Raw genomic sequence first — 11028 nt, forward strand, 5'->3', positions numbered from 1 at the left:
GGATTGCAATGGATTTGGTGGGACCTCTTGTTAAGTCTGCCAGAGGTCACCAATACATTTTGGTTGTCCTTGATTATGCTACCCGCTATCCTGAAGCAATACCTCTAAGAAAAACCTCTGCAAAAGTGATAGCCAAGGAGTTGTTCCAGATGTTTACTAGAGTGGGCATACCTAAAGAAGTACTCACTGACCAGGGGACGCCCTTTATGTCAAAGGTTACAAAAGAGTTGTGTAAACTGTTGAAAATAACTCACTTGCGTACCTCAGTTTATCATCCCCAAACGGATGGGTTAGTTGAAAGGTTCAACAAAACCTTAAAAGGGATGCTCAGAAAAGTGGTGGCACAGGATGGGAAAGACTGGGATTGTCTTTTACCATATCTTATGTTTTCTGTACGGGAGGTGCCTCAAGCATCTACCGGATTTTCTCCGTTCGAGCTAGTGTATGGTCGGCACCCTCGGGGTCTTTTGGATATTGCAAAAGAGACCTGGGAGAGTGAGGCTACACCCTACAAAAGTGTGATTGAACACTTGTCCCAAATGCAGGAAAGGATTGGAAAAGTAATGCCCATTGTAAAAGAACACTTGCTGCAGGCCCAGGAGAGTCAGTCCCGGGTTTACAACAGGTCGGCTAAAGTAAGAAACTTCAACCCTGGGGATAGGGTATTAATCCTTGTCCCCACAGTAGAAAGTAAATTTTTGGCCAAATGGCAAGGACCTTATGAAATAGTTGAGAAGGTCGGAGAGGTGAATTACCGGGTTCACCAACCAGGTAGACGTAAGCCCTACCAAATTTATCATGTGAACCTAATCAAACCCTGGAAGGACCGAGAGGTGTTAGCAGCTTACAGCAGTGGGAAAAAGGAATATAGCTTTGAGATACCAGAGGTAAAAATTGCAGACACTTTGTCAGGATCTCAAACCCAAGAGGCAAAGGAGTTTGTAATAAAAAATAAAGATGTATTTTCTGAGCTACCTGGTCGAACAGATATAATTGAACATGATATTATAACCGAACCAGGGGTCAGAGTCAACCAAAAGCCTTATAGAATACCTGAGGCTAGACGTAAAGCTGTCTCCCAAGAAGTCCAAACAATGCTTCAGTTAGGGGTTATAGAGGAGTCCCATAGTGACTGGTCTAGTCCTATAGTCTTGGTTCCCAAACCTGATGGCACCATACGTTTCTGTAATGACTTCAGTTAACTGAACACTGTCTCAAAGTTTGATGCTTACCCAATGCCTCGAGTGGATGAGCTGATTGATAGGCTTGGTAATGCTAGGTTCTTTACCACATTAGATCTTACAAAAGGTTACTGGCAAGTACCGTTGACTGAGAGGGCCAAAGAAAAAACTGCTTTTAGTGTCCCTGATGGCCATTTTCAGTATGTAGTCCTTCCCTTTGGTTTGCATGGGGCCCCGGCCACATTTCAGAGGATGGACAAAATTTTAAGACCACATCGTAGATACGCAGCTGCCTATTTAGATGATGTGATAATCCATAGCACGGATTGGGAAAGTCATCTACCCAGGGTAGAAGCCGTCCTGAATTTTATTAGGGAAGCAGGGTTAACAGCGAATCCAAAAAAATGTGCCATTGGGCAAGAAGAGGCAAAGTACTTGGGGTACATGATTGGGCGAGGAGTTATAAAACCTCAAATAAACAAAGTGGAAGCCATCCAGAGCTGGCCAAGGCCTTTGAACAAAAAACAAGTCAGAGCATTCCTAGGTTTAACTGGTTATTATAGGCGTTTTATTGAAAATTTTGCCAGCATTGCGAGCCCTTTAACAGACCTTACAAAAGGGAAGGATTCAACCATGGTCAAATGGACCACGGAAGCGGAACAGGCCTTTCAGAACCTGAAGCAGGCTCTATGTGCCCACCCAGTGTTAGTCACACCAGATTTTAAAAAGGAGTTCATTGTGCAAACAGATGCCTCGGATGTTGGTATAGGGGCTGTGTTGTCGCAAGTAAGGGCTGGGGAAGAGCATCCTGTAGTATACCTGAGTAAAAAGTTAAATGAACATGAAAAGAAATACTCCATTGTAGAAAAGGAGTGTTTGGCAGTTAAGTGGGCCATAGAAGCTCTCAGGTATTATTTGGTAGGGAGAACATTCAAACTGGTAACTGACCATGCCCCCCTTAAATGGATGTGCCAAAACCGTGAGAAAAACAGGCGAGTGACCCGATGGTTCATGTCTCTTCAAGATTATAGTTTTACAGTTGAACATAGGCCCGGGCGTCAGCTTGGAAACGCAGATGCCCTGTCCAGGATGTACTGTTTAAGGGCACAGAGTGTTCCTACCCCAAGGTCGAAACAGGGGGGGAGGATATGTGACAGGACCAGGGGGAAAGTGGTGGAAGGAGTCTACATTTCACCTAGGTTCCTGTCCTATACGTTCTAAAAAGCAGCCAGGGAATTGACAGCAAGGAAAACTAGGTTTTCTCTTTGCAAGGGTTTTGTTAAAAACCTGGTTAGAAGGGCCTGGCTGCTTGGAGCAGGGAGAGTTGGGTGGGTCCCTGCTCCAATTAGCCACTCCAGGTATTCAGTGTAACTGTGGCTAATCACCTTGGAACCTGAGTGTGCTATAAAAGGGCAAACAGCTCACTAGCTGATCTCTCTGCTCCTGGGAAGAACCCTTATGTGTGAGTAAAAACAACAGTGTGTTTTGTTGATGGAGCTGGGCACAAGGCTCAGTTTCATGTAGTTAGGGACTACTACCTGTCTAGAAGTAGTGGCCAGACGGCCAGGTATTTCATTTGTTTTGAACTGTTTTGTTTAATTCTTTTTCTGCAAAAGTCAATAAAACTGGCTGAGGCCAGTTGCACCATACTTGCTTGGACTGGACTGTGTTTTATGTGCCTATAGCGCCCGTCTATTCCAGGAGACGGCGGTCCCGTGAGCTAATCCCGCTACAATATCCACTCACGGAAGACAAAGAAGTGTTGTAAGACTCACGAAAGTGAAACAGCTAATACAGGTCTAACACAGGTCTCTCGCGAGAGTAGAGACGGGATCCAAGTAAAAACCGGACCCGATACAAACACAGCGGAGAAAGGCTGAAGCGTGGGACGCCACGGTAGAAATCCCTCCGCAGACCTAACCGAGTGAGCCTACACGGGACACAGTGAGTAACACAAAGTTAAGTGGAACTATACCGATTCGCTGCATGAGAGGCGGCACAAGCACTGTGATAACAGACGTGCTGGATAATTGACTTTGCATATACAGCGTACTCAAACTCTGAGACCGCTATAGGTGATGGACAATCCAGTCATGGTTTAAAACACAGACCATCCTTGACTATCCTTTATCTCTTATCCTATACGGTGGCACAATAATTTTAATTGTACGCATTTAGGACTATGTGGGATTTGCATGAGAATATATGCTATTGAATATACCTGAAGCATAATATTTATTATTGCATGAGAATATATATTACCGAATATACCTGAAACATACTAGCTCTGACTTGCTTTACCGCAGACGACTGTGATCCAATAGCCTTACCCAATTGGGGGGACACGGATGCAGCCTGCTGTGCCTAGCACTCAGATCTCTCTGCTCTAGAGATATATATCCATCTGGTTTACACATATGTTATATATGCTTTTTATGTCTTTTTTTATGAATTTTACCCTGATGTACACAGGATATAGCGTTTATAGCGTTTATTGTTTAATAAATATTTTTATTCAATTTCCACGTGTATTCCGAATGTTTTGAGTGCCGGTTCTATCCAATCCATTCTTTTTACAATACACCTCCCCAGCCTCTTCCTTGGCCTGCCCTGCAAGTCTCTTGCGCCATCCCCAGGACTGGCTGATATTCTGCGCGCGTGCAGTGCACCGCCATTGCTGGCATGTGCACTGTGATGCCCATTGTCGGCATGATATCGCTACATGTAGTGCGCATGCTCCGGCCTTCAGTCCTCCTGTTTGCTTCTGGTCTGCCCCCTGGTCACTGGTTTTACGGCGGTGCTGCCGCATGCGCACTACATGCCCGCGCCGGAGGTGCACTGCGCATTCACGGGATATCAGCCGGTCCTGTGGATGATGCAAGGGACTTGCAGGGCAGGCCAGGGAAGAGGCTGGGGAGGAGTAATGTAAAAAGAAGGCAGAGCCTGGGCTCCTAAACACCGAACACCACCCCTTGGCACTTGCGAGCCCTCATTTGCATATGGATTAAACTGCGTTTTTCCTGCTGGTGAAAGTCAGAAGAAAATTACAAAGGCACCATTTGAATCAAGGATAGGTATGCTAGAGAGCCATGTAAGTAGTGTATAATGTCATATTTTGGTGACAGACTCTCTTTAATCTTTAGCAAAGAACTGGCAAGACGCAAGATGTATCGCCTTGGAAAACATACAATCACAAATGGTGTGGTTAATCCCCCCTGATCAGCCACTTGGCAGTAGCTGACTTAATAACTGCAGTCAGCAATGGATGAAATGTATTGCGTCACAACACGCATAAATCAATGGCAGTGCCATCCTAGTTAAAGCTGATACATCAATTGTCACAACGATGGTGATATCAGCCTACGTAACTGCTCCTTAATAGGTGCAGCCTAATCAGCCTATTTGCAGTAGTTGACTTAATAACTGCGGTCAGCATTGGATGAAATGAATTGTGTCACACCACGCATACAATGATGGCAGTGTCATCCTACTTAGAGCTGATCCATCAATTGTGACAATGATCATATCAGACCTACATAACTGCAAAAGGGATTGATTATAAAAAGCACACAAATGAAATATGGTCATTCAAACCACTGGGGCGTACAGTCCCAAGGCGGCCCACTGTGCCTCCTTCTGCAGGAGACGTTTATCCAGGTCCACTCCTCTGGATGATGGTCTAATAATCTCAATCCCTTGGAACTTGATCAGTCCCAGTTCCCCCCGCATGTTACTCTGCTATATTGACATGCAATGGGCGTATCCGACCCATTGCGAATGTCATTTAAATGTTCGCCAATACATCTTCTGAACTCTCTCCGGGTTTTGCCAACATATTGAGCACTGCAAATACAAGTCGCTAAGACTCATGGATTTACAATTAATAAAGGTCCTAATTGTGTATACTCGAGATGTGTGCGTGCTCGTAAATGTTTTACCTGTAAGAATGGAATTGCAGGCGATGCATTTACCACATCTAAATGTGCCTTTCAGTGGGTGACTCAACTAATGAAATGCGTGAGGAGAAGGCTGATAAAAGCTATGGACCAGGCGATCCTTGATATTCCTCCCCTTATGATATGTAATCAATGGAGCATCACCAACAAGATTTCCCACATCAGGATCCGCCTGGAGGATCCCCCAGAAGTTGAATAAAATTTCCCTGAATGGGCTATGCTCATCATCAAAGTTCGCAATGATGTGAATGGTTTCAGACCCCTTGCTGCATGGTTGTGGATTAAGTAATGTTCCCCTTTCAAAGCCTAAAGCATGTTGGTATGTCTGGTTTAAAACTGTGATGAGATAACCATGGCACTAAAACCTATGCTTGAGATCAGTTGCGGCTAGCCGGAAGTCCTCCATGGTGGAACAGTTACCCGCTTCAGGGCCATGGGGTGATGACTATTTCAGCCCAATAGATTATCCGTGGCTGTCTTTTTACAGAACAATCCTGTCCCAAAGTTGCCATCAATTCCCTTATAAATCGTGAGGTACAGAAAAGTAATCATTGATAAATGGACCTCGTAAGTAAAGAAAAGGCCACAATTGTTTGTGTTGAGGACACTCACGCCTTTCCAAAAGATGAGTACATCATCGATGTACCTTAGCCAAAGCACAATCAATGATGACCAAGCTTTCATGGTATCACCAAAGATTACCTCCCATCCCCCCATATACAAAAGAAAAAGAGAAAAGACCCCGGATATCCCAGAAACACAAGGAGGACAGTGCCTACACAATATAAATGTGCTGGGATATCCGAATAGAGGTAACTCGGTACAAGCTCCGAGTACAATAACAAAGGAAGAAAGAAAGAAGCTCAAAGTACCAAAATAATAATTAAATAAATATTTATTGAATCGAAGACATGATTAAAAACACACATACAGTTGATGCCAAGGACAGGGTAGGGGGAACAGGGAAGGAGAAAACAAGCGCCACCCTGGATGAACACACTGGTCACAAAATACATAAAGCAACAATGGTAAAGTCATGAGAGAAATGTGTATATAAAGTACAATGAGCAACTCATGAATCAGGTGTAACAAAATATATATTAGATGGTATAAGGTAAGTAAAGATCAGTGAGAAAACCAACCATGGCTGTAGTGCATAGTGTGCTGACCGGAATGATAATGCAAAAATTGTATGGGATCAGCAAAACAATGGATGAAAGCCAAGTGAGTGATCTCAACATCGGCAGCACAGAGCAGTGGGAGAGAGACTGTGATCTGAAACTTACCTAAGGTGGACCAAATGTGGACAGATGAACCAGGATGGCGCTACCCCAACGCGCGTTTCGGCGTGCCTTCGTCAGGGGGTAACGCCATCACTGTGAACCAGATATTTAAAGTCTCCTTGGACCAATGAAAAAGGCAGCACTTACTCGTCCCCAGGTGTGTTGATGGACTGGCGCGCGCAAATCGACTACTGAAACATCCGGCAACCTTTTTCATTGGTCCAAGGAGACTTTAAATATCTGGTTCACAGTGATGGCGTTACCCCCTGACGAAGGCACGCCGAAACGCGCGTTGGGGTAGCGCCATCCTGGTTCATCTGTCAACACTTGGTCCACCTTAGGTAAGTTTCAGATCACAGTCTCCCTCCCACGGCTTTGTGGTGCCGATGTTGAGATCACTCACTTGGCTTTCATCCATTGTTTTGCTGATCCCATACAATTTTTGCATTATCATTCCGGTCAGCACACTATGCACTACAGCCATGGTTGGTTTTCTCACTGATCTTTACTTACCTTATACCATCTAATATATATTTTGTTACACCTGATTCATGAGTTGCTCATTGTACTTTATATACACATTTCTCTCATGACTTTACCATTATTGCTGTATGTATTTTGTGACCAGTGTGTTCATCCAGGGTGGCGCTTGTTTTCTTCTTCCCTGTTCCCCCTACCCTGTCCTTGGCATCAACTGTATGTGTGTTTTTAATCATGTCTTCGATTCAATAAATATTTATTTAATTATTATTTTGGTACTTTGAGCTTCTTTCTTTCTTCCTTTGTTATTGTACTCGGAGCTTGTACCGAGTTACCTCTATTCGGATATCCCAGCACATTTATATTGTGTAGGCACTGTCCTCCTTGTGTTTCTGGGATATCCAGGGTCTTTTCTCTTTTTCTTCTGATTAATTTTTTACTGTGTATTTTCACAGATCTATTGACCCGCACGAATTATGGACTACAAGGCCAGAGAATTGTCCTGGCTTTCCCAACTTGATGCCGTCTTCAAGGATGAGGGAGCAGTGGGTGGTCCCAGCGGTGGCACAATTAAAGAGACCCAGAATTCACTTCAGCAGTTATTACATAAAAGAGCACGCACATGGTGGAATAAGGCCTTTTTGGAAAAGTATCTCCAGAGAGGCCTTATACCACGTGGCCTCAGGATACAAGTTTTCCCCTCTTTTCCTATTGAGGATGATACGTTTGCTTCTAAATGGGAGGAGATTTGTAACCAGAGCTCTTTTAAATTTATTGAGCTTTTGATCGGTCACAATAAAAAGAGCCTGGAACAAATGGACAGTGATATTGATTCACTCCAAGCATGTCTGTCCAGTAACTGCAGAGCAGATAATCTGAAAAATTTCCAGGAGCAATTGGATACACAATACCCAATTTGGGAAAAAGAGATCCAGGAAGTTAAAATTCTGAAGTTCTCCAGGGATAGCAACGGCCTACAACAGAACCGTGTCTATAAATGGAAAAATAGAGAATCTAACAACCAAAGAAATAAGAATAGGTCCCGCAGTAGATCTTCTTCAGTGTCTTCTGTATCATCTGCTGGAGATTTCCAGTCACAGGACACCAATCCTACTCGTCTGACTCGTAACAAGAGAAAGATGGAGCATGGGAATGGTCCTGGGAGAAAGAGACAACCGGAATCCACTGTGACTGCGAGGCCATCTCATAATGAGCCTAAGGTAATAAATTTATCTGGCCATACTTTTTCCAAGACAGACATCTCTCTATTGGAAAAAGGTTGCACCCAGCTGCGGCTTCGACTGCTTCACCGCCATCAAGGATCTGCACCTTTTTGGGCGTTCCTTGATGATGAAGAGGTGGTATGCTAGAGACTATTCCATGGGAGTCCTCAACACTGAAGATGAGCAACGTGCTCTCTGTGTGTTGGAGGACCTATTAGCAGAACAATAAGGACCGGCCACCAATGTTACTAATGTAATACCATCAGAGATCAAAAAAAGTCCACAAAATTTACCCCCTCTTTGTGTCCGGCGATAGACCTTTTTGTCAAGACGGTCAGTAGGGATTTTAAACAAATACCCACGTCAATACGACATGACAACCTTCATAAGGATCAACGGCTTAGTCTTGACAGAATAAAAAACATCAAAGATGTGATCTATAAACCGGCCGACAAGGGGGGAAATTTGGTGGTCTGGACTCGGAATATGTATCCCTCCATTTCCTCAGAGGTGATTCGATGAAAATCCTGGATACTGGTTTGGAGAAGAACATCATCTCCAGTTGTATGAAGCCTTAATTATCCAGGAACCATCCATCCCCACTTTGTACCTTCTACCTAAGGTTCATAAGAACACATCCGTACCTCCAGGTAGGCCCATTATTTCTGGGTGTAATAGCATGGTAGAAAGCGTTTGCAAACTACTGGATTTTCATCTAAAACCCCTTGTAGAAACTTTACCATCTTACGTCAGGGATTCCTCTGATTTCCTGAAGAGGATACAGGGAATTATCCTTGACGATGATAATATCATGGTAACGTGTGATGTGGAATCCCTCTACACTAGTATTCAACATGTGGATGGGTTGAGGGCAGTAGAGTTTTTTCTCTCTGCCAGCAACCTACCTAGGGATTTTTCCTCATTCTTATCACAAATTTGTACTTACAAGGAATTTTTTCTCCTTTAATGGGTCCTTTTTTCTGCAGCTCCAGGGAACAGCAATGGGGGCAGCCTGTGCGCCTGCATACGCCAACCTGTTCCTGGGGCTGTGGGAAAGGGACGTATTCCTGTCAGACGGACACGTCGTCATGGACCGCGCCATTTTATGGGCGCGGTACATAGACGACGTCTTTATGATCTGCCAGGGAACGGAGGAACAACTTCATGGTTTTTTCAAGCTACTTAACACCAATTCTAGAAATATAAAATTAACCTATACACATCACAGGTATAGGGTGGACTTTCTGGATGTATCTATATTTAGGGACAGCGGTGGACATCTTAGGACTGATGTTTTCCGCAAGGAGACGGCCGTCAATGCCTACCTGCATGCAACCTCTTTACATCCTAAGATTACCATTTCCACAATTCCCATTGGCCAATTCTTACGCATTTGTCAGATATGTTCCGACAATGCGACTTTTGAAAAACAAGCCAGTGACCTGAGGGATCGTTTCCTCAGGAGAGGCTACAGCCACCGATCCATCAAAAAGCCCTACTGGCGGGCCAAGACCCAGGGACAGATCCAACTTCTACAAACTAAGGGAGACAGGATATCCGATAATAAGATCCGATTCATAAGCAAGTAGCATTCTCACTGGGATGAAATGAGGAATTGCTTAGCCTCACATTGGTCGATTTTATTGACTGATCCAGTTTTGGAAAAACTTTTACCACCACGACCTCTGGTCACAGCACGTAGAGCTAATACCCTACGGGATAATCTGGTCAGAGGCTACCTTCAACCAGCTCTTTCCCCTCTTTTTCCAGGACAGGGTAATTCCAAGACTGGTTTCAGACCATGCGGCAGATGTGCCGCATGTCCCAATATGGAGCGTGCTTTTGATTTCGTGGATTCTGCTGGTACTAGGACGTTCAAGATTAACCAATCCCTCACGTGCTCCAGCACACGAGTGGTATATTATGCCCAATGTCCCTGTCCCAAGATCTATGTAGGTCTAACAACACGAGAACTTAGGGTCCGTGTGAGGGAGCACGTGAGGGATATCTTGAATGCACAGGAATTGAAGGAATCTGAAGTCCTCAAACCTATTGCGAGGCACTTTAAGGAGTTTCATTCGTGCAACCCGAAGCTCCTTAGGGTGAAGGGGATTGATTGTATCCAGGTGGACTTACGTGCGGGAAGTGTATCCAAGAGGCTGGCTCAACGTGAGAGCCGCTGGATTTGGACCCTGGGGACGTTACGTCCCAGGGACCTTAATGATGATCTGGGTTTTTCTGCTTTTCTGTAACCGCTGGGCCCACAACTGTGGATCCCATCATTTCTTTTAACAGCATGTGTGTTACTAATATACAATTTTTATTGACCTTTTGTATTCTTGTCTCCTTTTTCAGCACTTTATTATTCCCCTGCAGGGACGTCATTTTCTTCATTTTTTCATTTGATTCGAGATAGTACCGGATTTTCCTCTCTTGGCCGCTTACCACCATTGGAGTCTTTGTTATGCTGTTGTCAAATGCATTGATGGATTTCTTTGACATTATATTGCCATTATGTATGGTGACAGATTGCTACAGTGTGCCTGACGTACCATCAATTATTATTCTTTTTCTTTTTTCTTTTCTCCTTTTTTCTTGCTTTTATTATCACTTATTATGTATTATTTCAGGGTATTTCACCCTACGTCACTTCATTCTATTTTATTTTACTTTATTTTCATCTTATTATATATATTATACACATATTTTTATGGTGTTCACTATTGTCAGCAACACTAATACACATCTTTCGTGCATTGATTGTGTACTTAAATTCACCATTATGATTCTCTGATGCTCGTATCCCATGGCTTTACATCATTATTTGTTCACTATTGCATTCTGCGTAATGCAATGGTGTCTACCGTTATTGGCCATGTCAATTATGCATTATTGATCTTTCTAA

This window comes from Bufo bufo, chromosome 9, assembly GCF_905171765.1.
Source record: "Bufo bufo chromosome 9, aBufBuf1.1, whole genome shotgun sequence".
NCBI classification, from domain to species: Eukaryota; Metazoa; Chordata; class Amphibia; order Anura; family Bufonidae; genus Bufo; species Bufo bufo.